General features: G+C 56.8%; 1 protein-coding gene and 1 long non-coding RNA gene across 20 annotated transcripts in view; one reads left to right on the top strand and one right to left on the bottom strand.

The window, feature by feature from the left end:
- The window catches only part of LOC139762987 (uncharacterized), a 492,364-nt gene that overhangs the window by 253,346 nt on the left and 213,829 nt on the right, over positions 1–25,189 (bottom strand). The window lies entirely within an intron of this gene.
- The window catches only part of LOC139762991 (uncharacterized), a 97,134-nt gene continuing 78,599 nt past the window's right edge, over positions 6,655–25,189 (top strand). Inside the window, exons 1-2 of the long non-coding RNA XR_011715983.1 lie at positions 6,655–6,906; positions 8,404–9,480. This is a non-coding gene — a long non-coding RNA (uncharacterized lncRNA). The remainder of the gene's footprint in view (positions 6,907–8,403; positions 9,481–25,189) is intronic.

The raw sequence follows: 25,189 nt of genomic DNA, 5'->3' as shown, positions 1-25,189 counted from the left end.
TCCTTTTCTGAAAACCTCTACATATCTTCACCTTCTCCTCCACAAGATTATGATCAGACATCCCTCCAGTTGCACCTCTCAGCACATTAACATCCAAAAGTCTCTCTTTCGTGCGCCTATCAGTTAACACGTAATCCTGTAACACTCTCTGACCATCTCTCCTACTTACATACATATACTTATATCTCTTTTTAAACCAGGTATTCCCAATCACCAGTCCTTTTTCAGCACTCTAATCTACAAGCTCTTCACCATTTCTGTTTACAACACTGAACACCCCATGTACATCAATTATTCCCTCAACTACCACATTACTCACCTTTTCATTCAAATCACCCATCACTATAACCCGGTCTAGTGCATCAAAACTACTAACACACTCACTCAGCTGCTCGCAAAACACTTGCCTCTCATGATCTTTCTTCTCATGCCCAGGTGCATATGCACCAATAACCACCCATATCTCTCCATCCACTTTCAGTTTTACCCATATCAATCTAGAGTTTACTTTCCTACACTCTCTCACATACTCCCACCACTCCTGTTTCAGGAGTAGTGCTACTCCTTCTCTTGCTCTTGTCCTCTCACCAGCTCATGACTTTACTCCCAACACTTTCCCAAACCACTCTTTCCCTTTACCCATGAGCTTCGTTTCACTCAGAGCCAAAACATCCAGGTTCCTTTCCTCAAACATACCATATATCTCTCCTTTTTCTCATCTTGGTTACATCCACACACATTTAGACACCCCAATCTGAGCCTTCAAGGAGGATGAGCACTCCCCACGTAACTCCTTTTTCTGTTTCCCCTTTTAGAAAGTTGAAATACAAGGAGGGGAGGGTTTCTAGCTCCCCGCTCCCACTCCCTTTAGTCACCTTCTATGACACGCATCAGCAAGGTTGCACAGACGAAGAGTTGCCTAACTACTCACGTATACATGTGTATGTAAACGCACATATACATTCATATGCATTTCAAAATATACATACATATACAAACACAGAGAAATACACATGTACTTATTCATAATTGCTGCCTACGTCCATTCCTGTCACTACCTCGCCACACAGAAACAGCATCCCCCCTTCCCTTCTCCAGCGAGGTAGTGCCAGGAAAAGACAAAAAGTCCACATTCGTTCACACTCAGTCTCTAGCTGTCATGTGTAATGCACCGAAGCCACAGCTCCCTTTCCACATCCAGGCCCCACAGACCTTTCCATGATTTACCCCAGACACTTTACATGCCCTGGTTCAATCTACTGACAGCATGTTGACCCCAGTACACCACATCATTCCAATTTACTTTATTCCTTGCATGCCTTTTACCCAACTGTATGCTCGGGCCCTGATCACTCAAAATCTTTTTCAGTCCATCCTTGCACCTCCAATTTGGTCTCCTGCTTCTTGTTCCCTGCACCTCTGACACATGAATCCTCTTTGTCGATCTTTTGTTGCTCATTCTCTCCATGTGTCCAAACCATTTCAACACACCCTCTTCTGCTTTCTCAACCACACTCTTTTTATTACCACACATCTCTCTTACCCTTTCATTACTTACTCGATCAAACCACCTCACATCACATATTGTCTTCTGACATTTCATTTCCAACACATCTACCTCCGCACAACCCTATCTATAGCCCATGCCTCGCAACCACATAACATTGTTGGGACTACTCTTCATTCCAACATACCCATTTTTGCTCTGAGATATCGTTCTCACCCTCCACACACACACACACACACACACACACACACACACATTATATTATTATTTTGATATATTTTGTCACTGTTTCCCGCATTAGTGAGGTAGCACAAGGTAACAGACAAAAGAATGGCCCAACCCACCCACATACACATGTATATACGTAAACATCCACACACGGACATATACATACCTATACATTTCAACGTTATTTTTATTTATATTATACTTTGTCACTGTCTCCCGCGTTTGCGAGGTAGCGCAAGGAAACAGACGAAAGAAATGGCCCAACCCCCCCCCTTACACATGTATATACATACGTCCACACACGCAAATATACATACCTACACAGCTTTCCATGGTTTACCCCAGACGCTTCACATGCCTTGATTCAATCCACTGACAGCACGTCAACCCCAGTATACCACATCGTTCCAATTCACTCTATTCCTTGCCCTCCTTTCACCCTCCTGCATGTTCAGGCCCCGATCACACAAAATCTTTTTCACTCCATCTTTCCACCTCCAATTTGGTCTCCCTCTTCTCCTCGTTCCCTCCACCTCCGACACATATATCCTCTTGGTCAATCTTTCCTCACTCATTCTCTCCATGTGCCCAAACCACTTCAAAACACCCTCTTCTGCTCTCTCAACCACGCTCTTTTTATTTCCACACATCTCTCTTACCCTTACGTTACTCACTCGATCAAACCACCTCACACCACACATTGTCCTCAAACATCTCATTTCCAGCACATCCAACCTCCTGCGCACAACTCTATCCATAGCCCACGCCTCGCAACCATACAACATTGTTGGAACCACTATTCCTTCAAACATACCCATTTTTGCTTTCCGAGATAATGTTCTCGACTTCCACACATTCTTCAAAGCTCCCAGAATTTTCGCCCCCTCCCCCACCCTATGATCCACTTCCGCTTCCATGGTTCCATCCGCTGCCAGATCCACTCCCAGATATCTAAAACACTTCACTTCCTCCAGTTTTTCTCCATTCAAACTCACCTCCCAATTGACTTGACCCTCAACCCTACTGTACCTAATAACCTTGCTCTTATTCACATTTACTCTTAACTTTCTTCTTCCACACACTTTACCAAACTCAGTCACCAGCTTCTGCAGTTTCTCACATGAATCAGCCACCAGCGCTGTATCATCAGCGAACAACAACTGACTCACTTCCCAAGCTCTCTCATCTCCAACAGACTTCATACTCGCACCTCTTTCCAAAACTCTTGCATTTACCTCCCTAACAACCCCATCCATAAACAAATTAAACAACCATGGAGACATCACACACCCCTGCCGCAAACCTACATTCACCGAGAACCAGTCACTCTCCTCTCTTCCTACACGTACACATGCCTTACATCCTCGATAAAAACTTTTCACTGCTTCTAACAACTTTCCTCCCACACCATATATTCTTAATACCTTCCACAGAGCATCTCTATCAACTCTATCATATGCCTTCTCCAGATCCATAAATGCTACATACAAATCCATTTGCTTTTCTAAGTATTTCTCACATACATTCTTCAAAGCAAACACCTGATCCACACATCCTCTACCACTTCTGAAACCACACTGCTCTTCCCCAATCTGATGCTCTGTACATGCCTTCACCCTCTCAATCAATACCCTCCCATATAATTTACCAGGAATACTCAACAAACTTATACTTCTGTAATTTGAGCACTCACTCTTATCCCCTTTGCCTTTGTACAATGGCACTATGCACGCATTCCGCCAATCCTCAGGCACCTCACCATGAGTCATACATACATTAAATAACCTTACCAACCAGTCAACAATACAGTCACCCCCTTTTTTAATAAATTCCACTGCAATACCATCCAAACCTGCTGCCTTGCCGGCTTTCATCTTACACAAAGCTTTCACTACCTCTTCTCTGTTTACCAAATCATTTTCCCCAACCCTCTCACTTTGCACACCACCTCGACCAAAACACCCTATATCTTCCACTCTATCATCAAACACATTCAACAAACCTTCAAAATACTCACTCCATCTCCTTCTCACATCACCACTACTTGTAATCACCTCCCCATTTGCGCCCTTCACTGAAGTTCCCATTTGCTCCCTTGTCTTACGCACTTTATTTCAACGTGTACATACATATACATACACAGACATGTACATGCCTTCAATCCATTTCCACTGCCACCCTGCCACAACGAAGGCCACATTCGTTCACACTCAGTCTGGCTGTCACGTGTAATGCACCAAAACCACAGCTCCCTTTCCACATCCTGGCCCCACAAAACTTTCCATGGTTTACCCAGGTGCTTCACATGTCCTGGTTCAATCCATTGACAGCATGCTCACTCTATTCCTTACACGTATTTCACCCTCCTATATGTTCAGGCCCTGATCGCTAAAAATCTTTTTCACTTCATCCTTCCACCTCCAACTTGGTCTCCCACTTCTCATTCCCTCCACACATATATCCTCATTGTCAGTTTTTCCTCACTTGTTCTCTCCATGTGACCAAACCATTTCAGCACACCCTCTTCTGCTCTCTCAACCACACTTTTTTTATATCCACCCATCTCTCTTACCCTTTCATTACTTATTCGATCAAACCACCTCACACTACATATTGTCCTCTGACATTTCATTTCGAACACATCCACCCTACTCCACACAACCTTATCTATAGCCCAAGCCTTGCAACCATATAACGTTGTTGGAGCCACTATTCCTTCAAACATTCCCATCTTTGCTCTCCAAGATAACTTTCTCACCTTTCACACATTCTTCAATGCTCCCAGAACCTTTGTCCCCTCCCCCACCCTGTGACTCACTTCTGCTTACATGGTTCCATCTGCTGCTAAATCCACTTCCAGATATCTAAAACACTTCACTTCCTCTGTTTTTTTTCCTGCAAGCTTACCTCCCAATTAACTTGTCCCCCAACCCTACCTTGCTCTTATTCACATTTACTCTCAACTTTCTTCTTTCACACACTTTACCAAACTCAGTCACCAACTTCAGCAGTTTCTCACCTGAATCTGAGATGAAAGCAAAACTCGGGAAAAGGGGTGCAGAGATGGAGTGTGGCAGTGAGATATGGTGGCTAGTAGCAAGCCTGTTTGCAGATAATACTGAGTTGTTTGCGAAGAGTGAAGAGGAGTTGCAGAAGTTGTGTGTTTTATGATGTGTGTAAGGATAGGCAATTAAAGGTAAATGCAAGTAAAAGTAAAGTAATGATGTTTGAAAGGAAACAGAGTGAAAGTATAGATTTTGTGGGCTAAATTATGCTTTGGATATGGGGGGAAAGAGACTGGAAGAGAGAATTTAAGTATCTAGGAGCCATCTTGGGTAAGTGTGGTGATATGGAAGGAGAGACAAGGGAGAGAGCAGTTCAGGGTACAAGAGTCATTGAGACCCTTAATAGAAGAATGAAGGGTAGAGGTATAAGTATGGAAGTGAGGAGAGGATTAAGGGACAGTATAGTTTTCCCAACCCTGATCTATGCAACTGAAACGTTGGCATGGAATGTGTCACAGAGGTCAAGAATTCAGGCCATGGAAATGAATCATTTGAGAAGAGCTTGTGATGTGACTAGATGGAATGAAGAAAATGAAAGGGTGTATAGGGAATGAATTATGGAGTTGTAGAATGGGTGAAACATAATACTTTAAGGTGGTTTGGGCATGTGGAAAGAATGGAAGACTGGAAGTTTACAAGGAAAGTGCACTGTATAATAGTACAATTAAAGGGGTTGGTGTGACATGGAGAAATAGGGAGGAGGAATACTGGTGGGAGAGAAATAGTGGAAGACTGCGTGGAATGGTGCATGCAAGGGAGGGATGTAAGGATGGGAGTTCCAGGAGGGATCTGGTGTCAGGTATATCCAGTTGGCCAAGAGTCCAGTCTTCTTGGGGTCCAGTAGGTGAGGGGTCCAGTTGAGGAGGAGGCCTTCAGTAGAGCAGTGTTGATGATGGCAACCACTCTGAGGAAGAAGGTTCAGGTGTACTCCAAGGAACATAAATGTCCATCTTACCAGGACTTCATAAAGGAGGAATCAGGGGCATTCCTTATGGTTACACCCCTGGTATCATAATGAATACTTTGCTATATTTATCCCCACCAGAAATCTCAACACCAGTAGCAGCAGCTGGATGGGCATGAGTGAAGGAGACGAGAGCAGAGCAAGTGTGTGGAAGAAGATATTAATTTACTTCTTTACGTTAACAGATTGAACAACAACAGCAGCAGAAGCAGTAAGAGGAAGAGGTGGAAGGTTTGGGGCAAGAAGGGAGCAAGAGGGTGGGTGAAGGGGACACTGATTTTATGTATGTTTACAGATTGAGCAGTAGCAACAGCAGCAGCATCATTAGCCACAGCGGGGGTAGAGAAAGGGGGGTTGGATTGGGTGGGTTGAGGGGAGGAGGTGGGGGGAAGGAGATGGGGGTTGGGTAGGAAGGGGGAGGTGGTGGGTGGGTGGGAGGGGTCCCAGGGAATGGGGGGTAGGGGTGAGGGGGAGAGGACTTTGGGGGGGGAGGGTGGAAGGAGGGTAGGGGAAGGTGGATGGGGGCAGGGGAGAGGGAGAGGTGCAGGAGGGAGGGTAATAACACCCTTGCTCTACCCCCACTGCTGCAACAACAACTGCAGCAGCAACAACAGGTTTAGGTCATTGGGGGATGAAGTAGTTGGTGGCTATGGTGGGAGTAAAGGGTAATAATAATCTTTGATTTCAGTATGAACACTGCCACCACCCTGCAGAAGCAGCAGCCACTGGGAGAGAGAGAGAGAGAGAACTTATCATCTTTCCTTTCAGCTTGACCATAACAGCAGAGGTATAGTTGATCAGGAGTCCAGTAGGCCAGGGGTCCAGTTGGCCAGGGGTCCAGTTGGCCAAGGTTCCAGTTGGCCAAGGTTCCAGTTGGCCAAGGTTCCAGTTAGCCAAGGGTCCAGTTGGCCAGGGGTCCAGTTGGCCAGGGGTCCAGTTGGCCAAGGTTCCAGTTGGCCAAGGTTCCAGTTGGCCAAGGGTCCAGTTGGCCAAGGGTCCAGTTGGCCAAGGGTCCAGTTGGCCAGGGGCCCAATGGCCATGGGTCTGGTTGGCTTAGAGTCCAGTTGACCATGGGACGACGAGGCTGCTAAGATGGTTTACCAACAGCGGCGTACTCATCCACCTGACAAGCACCAAATGCAGTTAGTATAATCATTTTAAGAGTATATAAACTGTATACATACAAAATTATATTTAAGACTGCTACAAGGACCTGTGTTTGGCATTAGATTTTAACTGATCAGTTCAATGTATGGACTTAAGCCCATAGTTTTACGGTGGCATCTAGTTCTCATCGATTGCCCTTAAATACTGACGCGTAGCATCTATCATCATTTGCTCCATTCTCATTAAACAAAGTGGGTATCAAGTGCTTTTAGTTATACATCTTTTGAAGGATTTGAATTTACAGAGCTAGCATTCCTGCTACTAATCCTGCAGGCTGGCAAAGGGCAGGGACGTCCCGCCCAGTTCCCTGAGGTAGAATTGTCACCCAGCTTCCCAAAAAGAAGGCTCAAATATCATAAAATTTCCTCATCCTCTGAAACATGACAAGGCTTCTCTTTCCTATATCATTACAATTTAGAGTACAAATACCACCGACACAAGTACACTTTTAACAGAACTGCATTTGGAATTCACATTATTACTTAACTTCTATTCTGTTAGACATTCCCCTGTAATTCTTACATTCAATCTCCATCCCCTTTTCCTTATACAAACGATCTTATTCTGTACTGCTCTTGTCAAATTATCAGGCTTTTGACCATTATACCATGCCTTTCCTGACCCACTCCACAGCAATTTCACTGCTATTCTTCACCTTGCTTACCAAATTTTCTAGAGTCAGGGATCCCAAAGGTTGGTGGTCCAGGAGAAAGGTCAAGAAAGGATGGAGGAAAGGAGTGGAGGGGGACAGAAAATTCATATCCACATCTGAGAAATGGCAAAATATACACTTTGATACCAAGAGTGTAACTAGACGAGCAGCTCCCATACTCACCATTTTTTAGTCCATGGTGAAATCATGGCCAACATTCCTTGCAGTATCTTGACTGTATAATTTGCAGCACTCTGAGACATTCTTCTTGAACGTTTTCCTTCTCATCTTCATTGCCTTCTTGTAGAAATGATTGCCTGCAACACAAAAATTTTTCCATTTTGAATATATTATCAAATTTATGAAGCAAGTGGATAAAATTCGGCAAATAACTACAACTACTTTATATGAAAATGCACCCCATATGTTACCTTAGGATGTACAATACTAATGAGCCTATCATGAATTATCTTACTTATATATTAAGATGACCAACTCGTATCCTGTATGTTACGTTAGGATTTACAATACTAATAAGACTATCATAGAAATTATCCAGTTTTTATATTAAAATGACCAACTCCTTTTCTATATGTTACCTTAGAATTTACAATAGAAGTGATCCTATTTATATATCAAAATGACCTACTCCTATCCTGTATGCTACCTTAGGATTTACAACAGTATAATTGTGTTTATTACATTCTATTATCATGTTTTCTATAATCAATCAGCTGTTTTGGTCACATCCAAAAGAATATAAGTGACCTGTTTATGGAGAATGGCAACCCATGTCAGTTCATCTCTCTATCTCTTCCAGAATATTATGCCTCTGGGAGATGTACAAACCTGTACAAAAACATACTGGCAGCTGTAAAAGCACCATTTGTCATGACAGACTAGAAACAACTGGAGAAAAATGACAAGCTCATGTTGTGATGATTTGAAGCAAGATCAAGTGGTGGTGCAAACGGCAGTAACTCATACATTCCCAACAAAATAAACCTAACAGTTGACAATGAAAGATCTCTGAAGACCTATAAACAAAAATGTATTACCCTCTATTATAGAAGAAGGTTTTAAAGAAGAAACCCGATGAGGAGAAAGCTGCGGTACTTGTAACCTTTGGTGGAGCTATTTATAAGAGAAGTGTAATTCATTATGTTCCCAGCACAAGTAGATAGATAACCAGCCTAAACAAGTCGCTAAAAAATGTACTTGCCAAATTTGATGGCAAATTTTACCAGCAACGAAGAATGAACTGGCAGACAAATAAATTTCGAAAGTGTGGAGAACAGACAGGAGAATTGCAAGATTCACCTATCACCAGATTCGGGAATCCATCCAAGGAATGTTAGATGAAAGATTAGTACTTGGACACTCAGATGACTTACTCTGTGAGAAATTCTTTAAAGAGGATGAAAATCTGTATGGCACATAAGCAGCAGATGGCAGTATATCATGGTGTATGACCAGACGCTGTTAACAAGGTGACCTAGAAACCCATGAAGGAAGACAAATGAAATGAAACATTAAACATGAGGACCATGCCTGGTCACACACGCCAATGAAGGAATGCAAATTCTTTAGCAACAAGCATATTTGGGAAGACAGAAGAATGCCCGGCATATAGCAAGACCTGTAGCATATGCATGGAGAAGAATCACTTTGCAATTACACGCAGATCAAAACCAGGCAAGGGTTTTAGAAGTATGGTCAGTGGTATTCAAGAGTATCCTGATAGAAAAGCCAACCCCAATTTCCTGTGTGTTACAAGCTTTCGACATGATGCAACAATGAGGCCATTATGGCATCCACGAAGGACGACCCCAATGTCGTGTATTTTATGAAGCTTTCAACACGACTCAGCAATGAAGCCATCATGACATCAATGGAGGTAAGCAATAAAGTGAAATTTCAGGTTGACTGTGGGACAAGCATGAATGTTATTCCTCAACTAATGATACCTGACAGACAGTTAAAGCCCCGTAATATAGTTTGTATATGTGGAATTCTATAGAGATAGGTGTCTCACTTGAAAAGAAAAATAGAAGAATCAGGAATTTGAAAGGTGCATGGTGCTACAGTAAGACAGCTAAAAGATCTTGACCCATTGGAAGGAAACATGTTAACGATCAAAGCAAATACTCTTAGAGACAAGACCTGTCATAAAGAAACAGCGAATCAGAGGTTGGACAAGTTCATACGAGATGATAAATTCAGGGACTATATGATGCAATAAACAGGTTTTAAGAGACTAGTGAATGAGACTTGGACAATGAAGAAAGACCACAAAACAGTATAACAGATGTACAAATTGAAAGAGGGTTAGATACAAACTCAGGTTTGGAGGACAATGTGAATACAGATGTGTGTGCCAAGTAGTGTGTAGAACTAGGATAAGGATGAAATAGGTCATAGAGATGTTTCTAGTGCAGCAGGTGGACTTACTTAGTGTAAGACTATAGAGATGTGCTGCCAGTTAGAAGGTAGCGTCAGGAAAAAGACAAAGAATGACCCATCCATTCATATACACATTATATACGTAAATGCACATACACATGCATATCAGCATATACACATATACAAGTACATTTTCACACTTGCTTGCCTTCATCCATTCCAGGCGCCCCACCCCACAGGAAACAGCATTGCTTCCCCATGTCAGCACGGTAGTGCCAGGAAAACAGACAAAAAAGGCCACATTCATTCACACTCAGTCTCTAGTTGTCATGTGTAATGCACCAAAACCACAGCTCCCTATCCGCATCCGGGCCCTACAGACCATTCCGTGGATTACCCCAGACGTTTCACTTGTCCTGGTTCAGTACACTGATAGCACGTTGACCCTGGTATACTGCATCATTCCAATTCATGCTACTCTTTGCATGCCTCTCACCCTCCTGTAAGTTCAGGCCCCAATTGCTCAAACTCTTTTTCACTCCATCCTCCCACCTCCAGTTTGGTCTCCCACTTCTTGTTGCCTCCACCTCTGATACATATATCCTCTTTCTCAGCTTTTCCTTACTCATTCTCTCCATGTATCCAAAGCATTTCAACATGCTTTCATCTGCTCTTTCTCAACTACACTATTTATTACCACACATCTCTTACCCTTTCATTACTTACCCAGTCAAACCACCTCACACCACATACTGTCCTCAAACATTTCCAAGACTTCTGCAGTCTCTCAATCAAATCAGCCACCAGTGCTGTATCATCAGTGAACAAAAACCGACTCACTTCCCAGGTCCTCTCATCCCAACAGATTGCATACTTGCCCCTCTTTGCAAAACTCCTGCATTTACCACCCTAACCACCCCATCCATAAACAAATTAAACAACCATGGGGACATCACACACCCCTGCTGCAGACTGACCTTCACTGGGAACCAATCACTCTCCTCTCCCAACTCATACATATGCCTTACACCATTGATAAAAACTTTTCACTGCTTCTCGCAGCCTTTCTCCCACACCATGTACTCTTAAGATCTTCCACAAAGCATTTCTATCAACCCTATCATATGCCTTCTCAAGATCCATAAATGCTACATACAGATCCATTTGTTTTTCTAAGTATTTCTGACACACATTCTTCAAAGCAAACACCTGATCCACACGTCCTCTGCCACTTCTGAAACCTTACAGCTCAGCCCCAATCTGATGCTATGTACATGTCTTCACCCTCTCAATCAATGCCCTCCCATACAATTTAATATCCCCTTTGCCTTTGTACAGTGGCAATATACATGCATTCTGCCAATCCTCAGCCACTTCACCATGATTCACACATACATTACCAATCAACAACACAGTCACCCCATTTCTTAATAAATTCAACTGCAGTACCCTCCAAACCTGCCACCTTTCTGGTTTTCATCTTCCGCAAGGCTTTCACCACCTCTCTTAACCAAACTATTCACCCTGACCCTCTCACTTCACACACCACATAACAATACATATATATTTGTACCATAAAAGATCAGTTTATAGGGCTATTGTATTTTTTGGTAAAAGAATATTTTCTAAATTGATGTACAAATATACAGTACAATAGTAATTCTTTAAAATGAGAAGGGACAGTATTTATGCTTATTACAGTGTATCATAGCATATTTTTTTTTATTAACAAGCAGCTTCTTTGTTGATAGCCACAAGAATGTAAGTGACCTTTTTTCGAGAATGTACCAAGCAAGGTGATATTGGTCGTAAGCCTCTATAAGAAGCGCGCGCTAATATTGAATAGTGGTGGCCTTCCACCCGAGCAGCTCCTTGTACCTATGGACACCAGAACAGCCTCCTGGACCTCTGGTGACCTGGATTCCAGGTGACCTAGACTTTCCACCCAACCTCTGGGATCCTGGACTCTGAGCTAGGTCAGTGACGTGGCCACCTTGGTTGTGTCCTGGACCCCTGGGTTGCTATATTCTTGGTCGTGGACCCCCCTAGTCTTACCTGATGTATCAGATTAATTTCCTGATGAAGTGCCTGACAACCCTGGTATACACCAACACTGTCTAATTCTACAGTAAAATTTCATTCAGTATCATCAAAAAATTTTACAATGATAATTGTAAAAATTTATTTTTTTATGTTACTGAATGAAATTTTACTGTAAAATTAGATACAGAGTTGGTGTATACCAGGGTTGTCAGGCACTTCATCAGGAAATTAATCTGATACATCAGGTAAGACTAGGGGGTCCAGGACCAAGAATATAGCAACTCAGAGGTCCAGGACACAACCAAGGTGGCCATGTCACTGACCTAGCTCAGAGTCCAGGATCCCAGAGGTTGGATGGAAAGTCCAGGTCACCAGAGGCACAGGAAGCTGCTCAGGTGGAAGGCCAACACTGGTGTAATCATCCACTTGACTACGACAAATTGCTGGAAATGTTTTATCAGTGGAAATGGTGTACAGCTTGTGCAGTTGTGTGCTGAAAAAGGACTGGTTATTGGGAATGTCTAGTTTAGAAAGAGGGATATACACAATTGTACATATGTGATTAGGAAAGATGGTCAGGAATGACTGGATTGCTATGCAGGGGGAAGGGTGTGATGTCCCCATGGGTGTTTATATATGAGTTGGTGTGACAAGAATATGTAAGAATCTAAGAGAGAAGGGCGAATATGAAGTCTGTAGGGGATGAGAGGACATGAAAAGTCAGTCAGTTATTGTTTGCTAGGATACAGCATTGATAGATTTGAGCGAGTACAGAATTTTGTGACTGAGTTTAGAAGAGTATTTGATAGATGGAGGCTAAGAGTAAGGGCCGATCACACCATAAGGGTCATCTCTATGGTTTTCATATGTAAATTATTATTGTGTTGACATCAATCACAATAGGTTATGGTCAAATGCACCATGTTGGCTGTGTACCAACTATATAAAAAAATTGTTAAAAACAATTTAGTAGTAACACATTTTGAGGTATTTAATAATAAAATCCAATGATAAAAAGTTTAAATAGAACTCATTATAACAAAATACATGGTGCATTCTACGTCACCCATCAAAAGACGTACGAGCGCATCGGATTCAATGGGATCCGAGCCAAAGTAAAGAGATCCAATGTTGTTACATGGGATCGGATGCTGTTTCTTATACTTACATTATTTATACGAGTCAACAGGTTCAGGATCTGATCACTTGTGAGGTGGAGGAGAACCTGTCAAGACGTGGACCTCCTCCTCCGTAGTGGTAGTAGAAGTCGTGCTCGAGCCCACAAGCAGCCGGCGGTTCAAGGAGTCACAGTGACCTGCGGGGGAGGGAAACAAAGAGGTGTCAATTCTTCGTGAACCAGATTGACGTAAGTGATGTGTGTTGTCATGTCAATAATCTCGAGTATATACGAGGATGTTAAGTGGTGTGAGGGATCAGGTTGGGATCCAGCTTGGGGTCGACTCCTTGGTGTGGCTGGCTGGCCCGCCTCATCATCATCCTGGAACCCGAGATGATGATCATGTGTTGACATTTGTGTTGTGTGTAGCAATATATACAAACTAAGGCAACAACAACACTGCGGCAACACTCAACCTTGACCCCAGTGTGAAAACCACCAGCAATAATCACATGATTTACATTAACATTTTAACGTTAAAATGACGACATGGTAATTAAACACATTAACCTTAGATATTAACGTTAAAATGACATGGTAATTAAACACATTAACCTTAGATATTAACGTTAAAATGACATGGTAATTAAACACATTAACCTTAGATATTAACATTAAAATGACATGGTAATTAAACACATTAACCTTAGATATTAACGTTAAAATGACATGGTAATTAAACACATTAACCTTAGATATTAACGTTAAAATGACATGGTAATTAAACACATTAACCTTAGATATTAACTTGTTCATCATTAACCGTCATGGCTGTGTTAACGTAAGTACAATTATTGCTCTCAGCCACTGGCTTTATTCCCTCATCACCGCACTATTATATCATTGCATTTTGCTGGTAATTCTGGTCATTAGGTCATTATCGACGGCAAGATGAAGATAGGAAAGGATTGGGTGTGTTATTTTGTAATAGTAATAACGTAAATAATATGACATTTTGGCCGTGGTCGGAAACAAGATGGCGTCCGGCCATTAAGCCTTATCTTAGCTTTAGTGGTCGAAATGACCCATTTTATCCTCGTTAGGATAACAACTGTCTTTAGCCATGGCCGAACATGAGGTGTAGTGTGAATATCAAGTGGAAAATAAACTTGGCGCTTCGTTTTAGCAGCAGACCAACAACAACCTCCAACGAAACTACCAAACGATCATTACGATGGTTCACACATACACACCAGAGCCTCTCCAATGTCCTCAAACTTGATTTAAATGAACTCATACTCATAACCGGGATCACATATGTATGTATGTATATATATATATATATATATATATATATATATATATATATATATATATACACGTGTGTGTGTGTGCCACTTCCCGCATGGGTTAACAGAAGGACCGTAGGTCAAGCCAGCCATATCTCTGCTAATTACCGTAAAAATGACACTTTATGACACTCCACTTTGACCCTTATGCATAACATTACAACTGGTCAACAAATTTCTCGAACAATTTGCATATACTAACCTTAAAATAAGGGTTTGATGGAGGGTGTGTCACGCGTAGGTCCTCCCCGTCAGCGGCTCCTACCTGCAAATGGCCATCTTGGCTCATGGAATTTATACCGTCCCTGGAAACTCTGGCACGACCTGGCCACGGCGTCAAATTGCTAGCTGGTAACTCAACATCACGAGGAAATACAGGAATTATCTGTTTTCTAACCTCCTGATGGTGTTGAGAGTCCTTAATTAGATGCCAGGCGTGGAATTAAGATGGTTTTCAATGTCTTTGATGGTTATATAACTGTAAATGATATCAAGATGACGATTTAATGAAGTGTTGTGATAGTACCATATCCAAAACATAGGTGGCAGTTTTAGTACCATATCCAAAACATAGATGGCAGTGTTTCATACTTTCTCTTCTTACTTGTGTGAAGCAGTGAAGTTCGAACCTGTCTCATAAAGTATGAAATAACGTACAGAACTTGGATTTTTATACCAGAAATTACGTTTTAAAGAGGAAGGTAACTCAATAGTACAATTCTGAAGCTTTTATAGTTATTTTTAAGACGTCTTTTGTAGTACAGCAGTGGAAAATACGGGACTCGCCTGAACGAAGCTGTTCCGATTCAACTGACTCAATGAGGCTTCGAAACACAGCCAAAACGCAGTTAGTACATCAGTCCAAACTCCCTTAAGAAAGTTCCTTATGAGAAATGATGACCAGAAATAAGGGTGAGCCACTAAAAGTTAAAAAGTGGCACTGATGTATACTAGTTATGGAGACTATTTCCGTGGACATATCTTTATTTTGGGGGAGGTGGTTGCAGAAGGGAGTCATAGGGCGTCATAGATAGATAGATAGATAGATAGATAGTGGCTTTGAAAATGATTTACTTAGACACTTTTTCTTGCCAAGAAGGAAAACGAATCATAAGATCACTAAAAGAAAACTTAACTTTCAATCATTAACTCACTTATTTGTGGTGGTTGGCATTTTTTTTTTCTTTTAGATAATTAATGTATTTAGTAGCTCTGGTGTTATTTGTGAGTTTATTGATAATTGTATTGTGAAGTGTGTTGAACTTAGGTTGTACACTTCAGGGCCTTATGTGCCGACCCTTGATTTAGTGCCATGATCTAGCTGCTGACCTAGGCCCTTAGAACTGGGTCAGCCTCAGTCTGGGGTCAGACACCAGAGGGGTTGGATGGTTGTAACTGTCTGTCCACTCACCTTATATAGGCTTTTGTAAACTACTTATAAAATGACCAAAACAAAATGCTTTTTTGTTTATATTTATCGTTACAGATCATTAAATTTAATGGCTCTTTTAAAGTTATTTAAGTGTGGATCTTAGATCTTTTAGGTAATCAGTTTTAAGCGTTTCTTTTCTAGTTTTTTATTCTGATTTTTGATAATTGATTTTAGTCAGATAGACAAGATAATGGCTTTTATCAGGGAGTCTTATTTCTATAAATGAAACATACACTTCCGTAAACAAATATTTATTGCATTACATTACATCAGTGACATAGGAAGATGGTGAAAAGGACATGTTTGCAACCTTGCTCACTAGTCCAAGTTGCTAAAACAGTGGAGATACAAAGGTTTGAATAATTGTCGATCTTTGTTTATATCGTATACTTTATTATTTTAAGTATGAATACATACATGTATACATTACCTATATTACATATACACTCATATTATTATAATCGCTGTTTACCTCATCAGCGAGGAAGTGCCAGGAAACAGACGAAGAAAGGCTCATCCACTCTTATACAGATATATACATTGAAATGTATATGTATGTATATGTGGTGCATTTATGTGTATGTGGGTGGGTTGGACTTCTCGTCTGTTTCCTTACGCTACCTTGCTAACGCAGGAGATGGCGATTAAGTATAATAAACATGTTTGTATTTTGCATAATACATATCAAAGTTTTTACTTTTTTTTTCAGATTCCTGGTTGATGCCTCAGGGATGGAGAAGCCTCAAAAGCAGTTAAGAATTTGCTTAGTGAGGCAAACATGGCTGGGACGACAAGGAACACTTGTTCAGCTGAAAACTTTTAGGCCCCGTTGTTCTGGGGGTGTGTACGAGAGGATGGATGTCAGAAGATACCAGCTTGACTGTGCAGGAAGACAGGTGGTAACAGATTGAGAAATAGATCAGAGATGTAGCGGGAAATAGAAAGTACTACAGCAAGGAACATGGCTCTGTATCACGCCGGAACTGAGTGATGCTGATGACCTTACGTTATATTGCAACTGGAAAAGATCACGTTGTGGACCAACACAATATACTGTAAGTAGGGTTATTGCACAGACAGATGGTAGACAAAACAGAATTTATGCAGATTAGGGTCTTCCCTGGTGGTGTGGGTGCTGTAGATCTTATTGGTGATAGTAATTACTATTGCAAGTGTTGGCTTTTGATGCTTTACCTAAGACCTGAAGATGGTTCTCAGACAGCTTGTAATGGGTAACGTTAAATGCTTTCTTGCATGTTTACTTGTGACAAAATGTCAATATTATTTACATATCTACATAGGCTGTAGAAGAAACAGTTTTCATGTCTTTTAAGTGTTTCCACAATCCAAAATTGACCTAACCTAACCCAGTGTGCAAAAGATTTCTAGATTATGAGAAAACAAGCTAGATGATTATTAGCCTGGGACTAACGTCCAAACTCAGATTTGTACATAATAAGATTCATGTATTACAGGACACAAGAAGAAAACTAGATGTACTGTGGAAAGGGGGATTGGACAGCTGAAACGAAGGTGGCACGTTTTGCATGGAGAAGTGACTCGGGGTCAAGACAGAACAAATCTATCATATAATCATGGCGTGTGTTGTTCTCCATTATATATGCAAAGAAGTGAATTTACACCTTCGAGATGAAAGCAACCTCGACATTTTTCTTGGATATAATTTGGATGCAGCAGCACACTCAAATCACTTATACCCAGGAGATGCACCTCTAGGTTTGTGTTGCAGAGACTACTTTGCTAATTTACACTTCATGGCAGAACAGCGATTCAGTATCATGCACACTTTTTCAAACTGAAAACTTAGTGGAGAATGGACATTGTTGGCGGATAAAAAGATGTTTTGGAAGGAGGTACATAAAGTGTACAAGAGAACAAAATGAGAACATCAGTGAAGGGGGCTAAATGGGGAGGTAACAAGTAGTGGAAGTGAGGAGATAAGAGTGAGTATTTTGAAGGTTTGCTGAATGTGTTTGATGATAGAGTGGCAGATAAAGGGTGCTTTGCAAGATAGTGTGCGAAGTGAGAGGGTCAGGGAGAATGGTTTGGTGAATAGAGAAGAGGTAGTTAAAGCTTTGTAGGAGTTGAAAGCCAGCAATTCGGTGGGATTGGATGGTATTGCAGTGGCATTTATTGAAAAAGGGGGTGACTGTTGTTGACTGGTTGGTAAGGATATTCAATGTATGTATGGTGAAAACCCTGCGGATTGGGAGAATGCATGCATAGTGCCATTATACAAAGGCGATAAAGGCGAGTGTTCAAGTTACAGAGGTATAAGTTTGTCGAGTATTCCTGGGAAATTATATGGGAGGGTATTGATTGAGAGGGTAAAGGAATGTACGGAGCATCAGATTTCAGAAGTGGTCGAGGATGTGTGGATCAGGTGTTTGCTTTGAAGAATATATATGAGAAATACTTAGAAAAGCAAATGGATTTGTATGTAGCATTTATGGATCTGGAGAAGGCATATGATAAGAGTTGATAGAGATACTCTGTAGAAGGTATTAAGAATATGGGGGGGGTGGGGGGGGTGGTGGGGGGGGGGGGGGGGGGGGTGGGGGGGTGGTGGGGGGGGGGGGGGGGGGGGGGGGGGGGGGGGGGGTGGGTGGTGGGGGGGGAGGGGGGGGGGGGGGGGGGGTGGGGGGGGGGTGGGGGTGGGGGGGGGGGGGGGGGGGGGGGGGGGGGGTGGGGGGGGGGGGGGTGTGGGGGGGGGGGGGGGGGGGGGGGGGGGGGGGGGGGGGGGGGGGTGGGGGGGGGGGGGGGGGGGGGGGGGGGGGGGGGGGGGGGGGGGGGGGGGGGGGGGGGGGGGGGTGGGGGGGGGGGGGGGGGGGGGGGGGGGGGGGGGGGGGGGGGGGGGGGGGGGGGGGGGGGGGGGGGGGGGGGGGGGGGGGGGGGGGGGGGGGGGGGGGGGGGGGGGGGGGGGGGGGGGGGGGGGGGGGGGGGGGGGGGGGGGGGGGGGGGGGGGGGGGGGGGGGGGGGGGGTGGGGGGGGGGGGGGGGGGGGGGGGGGGGGGGGGGGGGGGGGGGGGGGGGGGGGGGGGGGGGGGGGGGGGGGGGGGGGGGGGGGGGGGGGGGGGGGGGGGGGGGGGGGGGGGGGGGGGGGGGGGGGGGGGGGGTGGGGGGGGGGGGGGGGGGGGGGGGGGGGGGGGGGGGGGGGGGGGGGGGGGGGGGGGGGGGGGGGGGGGGGGGGGGGGGGGGGGGGGGGGGGGGGGGGGGGGGGTGGGGGGGGGGGGGGGGGGGGGGGGGGGGGGGGGGGGGGGGGGGGGGGGGGGGGGGGGGGGGGGGGGGGGGGGGGGGGGGGGGGGGGGGGGGGGGGGGGGGGGGGGGGGGGGGGGGGGGGGGGGGGGGGGGGGGGGGGGGGGGGGGGGGGGGGGGGGGGGGGGGGGGGGGGGGGGGGGGGGGGGGGGGGGGGGGGGGGGGGGGGGGGGGGGGGGGGGGGGGGGGGGGGGGGGGGGGGGGGGGGGGGGGGGGGGGGGGGGGGGGGGGGGGGGGGGGGGGGGGGGGGGGGGGGGGGGGGGGGGGGGGGGGGGGGGGGGGGGGGGGGGGGGGGGGGGGGGGGGGGGGGGGGGGGGGGGGGGGGGGGGGGGGGGGGGGGGGGGGGGGGGGGGGGGGGGGGGGGGGGGGGGGGGGGGGGGGGGGGGGGGGGGGGGGGGGGGGGGGGGGGGGGGGGGGGGGGGGGGGGGGGGGGGGGGGGGGGGGGGGGGGGGGGGGGGGGGGGGGGGGGGGGGGGGGGGGGGGGGGGGGGGGGGGGGGGGGGGGGGGGGGGGGGGGGGGGGGGGGGGGGGGGGGGGGGGGGGGGGGGGGGGTGGGGGGGGGGGGGGGGGGGGGGGGGGGGGGGGGGGGGGGGGGGGGGGGGGGGGGGGGGGGGGGGGGGGGGGGGGGGGGGGGGGGGGGGGGGGGGGGGGGGGGGGGGGGGGGGGGGGGGGGGGGGGGGGGGGGGGGGGGGGGGGGGGGGGGGGGGGGTGGGGGGGGGGGGGGGGGGGGGGGGGGGGGGGGGGGGGGGGGGGGGGGGGGGGGGGGGGGGGGGGGGGGGGGGGGGGGGGGGGGGGGGGGGGGGGGGGGGGGGGGGGGGGGGGGGGGGGGGGGGGGGGGGGGGGGGGGGGGGGGGGGGGGGGGGGGGGGGGGGGGGGGGGGGGGGGGGGGGGGGGGGGGGGGGGGGGGGGGGGGGGGGGGGGGGGGGGGGGGGGGGGGGGGGGGGGGGGGGGGGGGGGGGGGGGGGGGGGGGGGGGGGGGGGGGGGGGGGGGGGGGGGGGGGGGGGGGGGGGGGGGGGGGGGGGGGGGGGGGGGGTGGGGGGGGGGGGGGGGGGGGGGGGGGGGGGGGGGGGGGGGGGGGGGGGGGGGGGGGGGGGGGGGGGGGGGGGGGGGGGGGGGGGGGGGGGGGGGGGGGGGGGGGGGGGGGGGGGGGGGGGGGGGGGGGGGGGGGGGGGGGGGGGGGGGGGGGGGGGGGGGGGGGGGGGGGGGGGGGGGGGGGGGGGGGGGGGGGGGGGGGGGGGGGGGGGGGGGGGGGGGGGGGGGGGGGGGGGGGGGGGGGGGGGGGGGGGGGGGGGGGGGGGGGGGGGGGGGGGGGGGGGGGGGGGGGGGGGGGGGGGGGGGGGGGGGGGGGGGGGGGGGGGGGGGGGGGGGGGGGGGGGGGGGGGGGGGGGGGGGGGGGGGGGGGGGGGGGGGGGGGGGGGGGGGGGGGGGGGGGGGGGGGGGGGGGGGGGGGGGGGGGGGGGGGGGGGGGGGGGGGGGGGGGGGGGGGGGGGGGGGGGGGGGGGGGGGGGGGGGGGGGGGGGGGGGGGGGGGGGGGGGGGGGGGGGGGGGGGGGGGGGGGGGGGGGGGGGGGGGGGGGGGGGGGGGGGGGGGGGGGGGGGGGGGGGGGGGGGGGGGGGGGGGGGGGGGGGGGGGGGGGGGGGGGGGGGGGGGGGGGGGGGGGGGGGGGGGGGGGGGGGGGGGGGGGGGGGGGGGGGGGGGGGGGGGGGTGGGGGGGGGGGGGGGGGGGGGGGGGGGGGGGGGGGGGGGGGGGGGGGGGGGGGGGGGGGGGGGGGGGGGGGGGGGGGGGGGGGGGGGGGGGGGGGGGGGGGGGGGGGGGGGGGGGGGGGGGGGGGGGGGGGGGGGGGGGGGGGGGGGGGGGGGGGGGGGGGGGGGGGGGGGGGGGGGGGGGGGGGGGGGGGGGGGGGGGGGGGGGGGGGGGGGGGGGGGGGGGGGGGGGGGGGGGGGGGGGGGGGGGGGGGGGGGGGGGGGGGGGGGGGGGGGGGGGGGGGGGGGGGGGGGGGGGGGGGGGGGGGGGGGGGGGGGGGGGGGGGGGGGGGGGGGGGGGGGGGGGGGGGGGGGGGGGGGGGGGGGGGGGGGGGGGGGGGGGGGGGGGGGGGGGGGGGGGGGGGGGGGGGGGGGGGGGGGGGGGGGGGGGGGGGGGGGGGGGGGGGGGGGGGGGGGGGGGGGGGGGGGGGGGGGGGGGGGGGGGGGGGGGGGGGGGGGGGGGGGGGGGGGGGGGGGGGGGGGGGGGGGGGGGGGGGGTGGGGGGGGGGGGGGGGGGGGGGGGGGGGGGGGGGGGGGGGGGGGGGGGGGGGGGGGGGGGGGGGGGGGGGGGGGGGGGGGGGGGGGGGGGGGGGGGGGGGGGGGGGGGGGGGGGGGGGGGGGGGGGGGGGGGGGGGGGGGGGGGGGGGGGGGGGGGGGGGGGGGGGGGGGGGGGGGGGGGGGGGGGGGGGGGGGGGGGGGGGGGGGGGGGGGGGGGGGGGGGGGGGGGGGGGGGGGGGGGGGGGGGGGGGGGGGGGGGGGGGGGGGGGGGGGGGGGGGGGGGGGGGGGGGGGGGGGGGGGGGGGGGGGGGGGGGGGGGGGGGGGGGGGGGGGGGGGGGGGGGGGGGGGGGGGGGGGGGGGGGGGGGGGGGGGGGGGGTGGGGGGGGGGGGGGGGGGGGGGGGGGGGGGGGGGGGGGGGGGGGGGGGGGGGGGGGGGGGGGGGGGGGGGGGGGGGGGGGGGGGGGGGGGGGGGGGGGGGGGGGGGGGGGGGGGGGGGGGGGGGGGGGGGGGGGGGGGGGGGGGGGGGGGGGGGGGGGGGGGGGGGGGGGGGGGGGGGGGGGGGGGGGGGGGGGGGGGGGGGGGGGGGGGGGGGGGGGGGGGGGGGGGGGGGGGGGGGGGGGGGGGGGGGGGGGGGGGGGGGGGGGGGGGGGGGGGGGGGGGGGGGGGGGGGGGGGGGGGGGGGGGGGGGGGGGGGGGGGGGGGGGGGGGGGGGGGGGGGGGGGGGGGGGGGGGGGGGGGGGGGGGGGGTGGGGGGGGGGGGGGGGGGGGGGGGGGGGGGGGGGGGGGGGGGGGGGGGGGGGGGGGGGGGGGGGGGGGGGGGGGGGGGGTGGGGGGGGGGGGGGGGGGGGGGGGGGGGGGGGGGGGGGGGGGGGGGGGGGGGGGGGGGGGGGGGGGGGGGGGGGGGGGGGGGGGGGGGGGGGGGGGGGGGGGGGGGGGGGGGGGGGGGGGGGGGGGGGGGGGGGGGGGGGGGGGGGGGGGGGGGGGGGGGGGGTGGGGGGGGGGGGGGGGGGGGGGGGGGGGGGGGGGGGGGGGGGGGGGGGGGGGGGGGGGGGGGGGGGGGGGGGGGGGGGGGGGGGGGGGGGGGGGGGGGGGGGGGGGGGGGGGGGGGGGGGGGGGGGGGGGGGGGGGGGGGGGGGGGGGGGGGGGGGGGGGGGGGGGGGGGGGGGGGGGGGGGGGGGGGGGGGGGGGGGGGGGGGGGGGGGGGGGGGGGGGGGGGGGGGGGGGGGGGGGGGGGGGGGGGGGGGGGGGGGGGGGGGGGGGGGGGGGGGGGGGGGGGGGGGGGGGGGGGGGGGGGGGGGGGGGGGGGGGGGGGTGGGGGGGGGGGGGGGGGGGGGGGGGGGGGGGGGGGGGGGGGGGGGGGGGGGGGGGGGGGGGGGGGGGGGGGGGGGGGGGGGGGGGGGGGGGGGGGGGGGGGGGGGGGGGGGGGGGGGGGGGGGGGGGGGGGGGGGGGGGGGGGGGGGGGGGGGGGGGGTGGGGGGGGGGGGGGGGGGGGGGGGGGGGGGGGGGGGGGGGGGGGGGGGGGGGGGGGGGGGGGGGGGGGGGGGGGGGGGGGGGGGGGGGGGGGGGGGGGGGGGGGGGGGGGGGGGGGGGGGGGGGGGGGGGGGGGGGGGGGGGGTGGGGGGGGGGGGGGGGGGGGGGGGGGGGGGGTGGGGGGGGGGGGGGGGGGGGGGGGGGGGGGGGGGGGGGGGGGGGGGGGGGGGGGGGGGGGGGGGGGGGGGGGGGGGGGGGGGGGGGGGGGGGGGGGGGGGGGGGGGGGGGGGGGGGGGGGGGGGGGGGGGGGGGGGGGGGGGGGGGGGGGGGGGGGGGGTGGGGGGGGGGGGGGGGGGGGGGGGGGGGGGGGGGGGGGGGGGGGGGGGGTGGGGGGGGGGGGGGGGGGGGGGTGGGGGGGGGGGGGGGGGGGGGGGGGGGGGGGGGGGGGGGGGGGGGGGGGGGGGGGGGGGGGGGGGGGGGGGGGGGGGGGGGGGGGGGGGGGTGGGGGGGGGGGGGGGGGGGGGTGGGGGGGGGGGGGGGGGGGGGGGGGGGGGGGGGGGGGGGGGGGGGGGGGGGGGGGGGGGGGGGGGGGGGGGGGGGTGGGGGGGGGGGGGGGGGGGGGGGGGGGGGGGGGGGGGGGGGGGGGGGGGGGGGGGGGGGGGGGGGGGGGGGGGGGGGGGGGTGGGGGGGGGGGGGGGTGGGGGGGGGGGGGGGGGGGGGGGGGGGGGGGGGGGGGGGGGGGGGGGGGGGGGGGGGGGGGGGGGGGGGGGGGGGGGGGGGGGGGGGGGGGGGGGGGGGGGGGGGGGGGGGGGGGGGGGGGGGGGGGGGGGGGGGGGGGGGGGGGGGGGGGGGGGGGGGGGGGGGGGGGGGGGGGGGTGGGGGGGGGGGGGGGGGGGGGGGGGGGGGGGGGGGGGGGGGGGGGGGGGGGGGGGGGGGGGGGGGGGGGGGGGGGGGGGGGGGGGGGGGGGGGGGGGGGGGGGGGGGGGGGGTGGGGGGGGGGGGGGGGGGGGGGGGGGGGGGGGGGGGGGGGGGGTGGGGGGGGGGGGGGGGGGGGGGGGGGGGGGGGGGGGGGGGGGGGGGGGGGGGGGGGGGGGGGGGGGGGGGGGGGGTGGGGGGGGGGGGGGGGGGGGGTGGGGGGGGGGGGGGGGGGGGTGGGGGGGGGGGGGGGGGGGGGGGGGGGGGGGGGGGGGGGGGGGGGGGGGGGGGGGGTGGGGGGGGGGGGGGGGGGGGGGGGGGGGGGGGGGGGGGGGGGGGGGGGGGGGGGGGGGGGGGGGGGGGGGGGGGGGGGGGGGGGGGGGGGGGGGGGGGGGGGGGGGGGTGGGGGGGGGGGGGGGGGGGGGGGGGGGGGGGGGGGGGGGGGGGGGGGGGGGGGGGGGGTGGGGGGGGGGGGGGGGGGGGGGGGGGGGGGGGGGGTGGGGGGGGGGGGGGGGGGGGGGGGGGGGGGGGGGGGGGGGGGGTGGGGGGGGGGGGGGGGGGGGGGGGGGGGGGGGGGGGGGGGGGGGGGGGGGGGGGGGGGGGGGGGGGGGGGGGGGGGGGGGGGGGGGGGGGGGGGGGGGGGGGGGGGGGGGGGGGGGGGGGGGGGGGGGGGGGGGGGGGGGGGTGGGGGGGGGGGGGGGGGTGGGGGGGGGGGGGGGGGGGGGGGGGGGGGGGGGGGGGGGGGGGGGGGGGGGGGGGGGTGGGGGGGGGGGGGGGGGGGGGGGGGGGGGGGGGGGGGGGGGGGGGGGGGGGGGGGGGGGGGGGGGGGTGGGGGGGGGGGGGGGGGGGGGGGGGGGGGGGGGGGGGGGGGGGGGGGGGGGGGGGGGGGGGGGGGGGGGGGGGGTGGGGGGGGGGGGGGGGGGGGGGGGGGGGGGGGGGGGGGGGGGGGTGGGGGGGGGGGGGGGGGGGGGGGGGGGGGGGGGGGGGGGGGGGGGGGGGGGGGGGGGGGGGGGGGGGGGGGGGGGGGGGGGGGGGGGGGGGGGGTGGGGGGGGGGGGGGGGTGGGGGGGGGGGGGGTGGGGGGGGGGGGGGGGGGGGGGGGGGGGGGGGGGGGGGGGGGGGGGGGGGGGGGGGGGGGGGGGGGGGGGGGGGGGGGGGGGGGGGGGGGGGGGGGGGGGGGGGGGGGGGGGGGGGGGGGGGGGGGGGGGGGGGGGGGGGGGGGGGGGGGGGGTGGGGGGGGGGGGGGGGGGGGGGGGGGGGGGGGGGGGGGGGGGGGGGGGGGGGGGGGTGGGGGGGGGGGGGGGGGGGGGTGGGGGGGGGGGGGGGGGGGGGGGGGGGGGGGGGGGGGGGGGGGGGGGGGG

Source organism: Panulirus ornatus, chromosome 45 (assembly GCF_036320965.1).
Source record: "Panulirus ornatus isolate Po-2019 chromosome 45, ASM3632096v1, whole genome shotgun sequence".
NCBI classification, from domain to species: Eukaryota; Metazoa; Arthropoda; class Malacostraca; order Decapoda; family Palinuridae; genus Panulirus; species Panulirus ornatus.
This window is presented reverse-complemented; position numbering and strand designations above follow the sequence as displayed.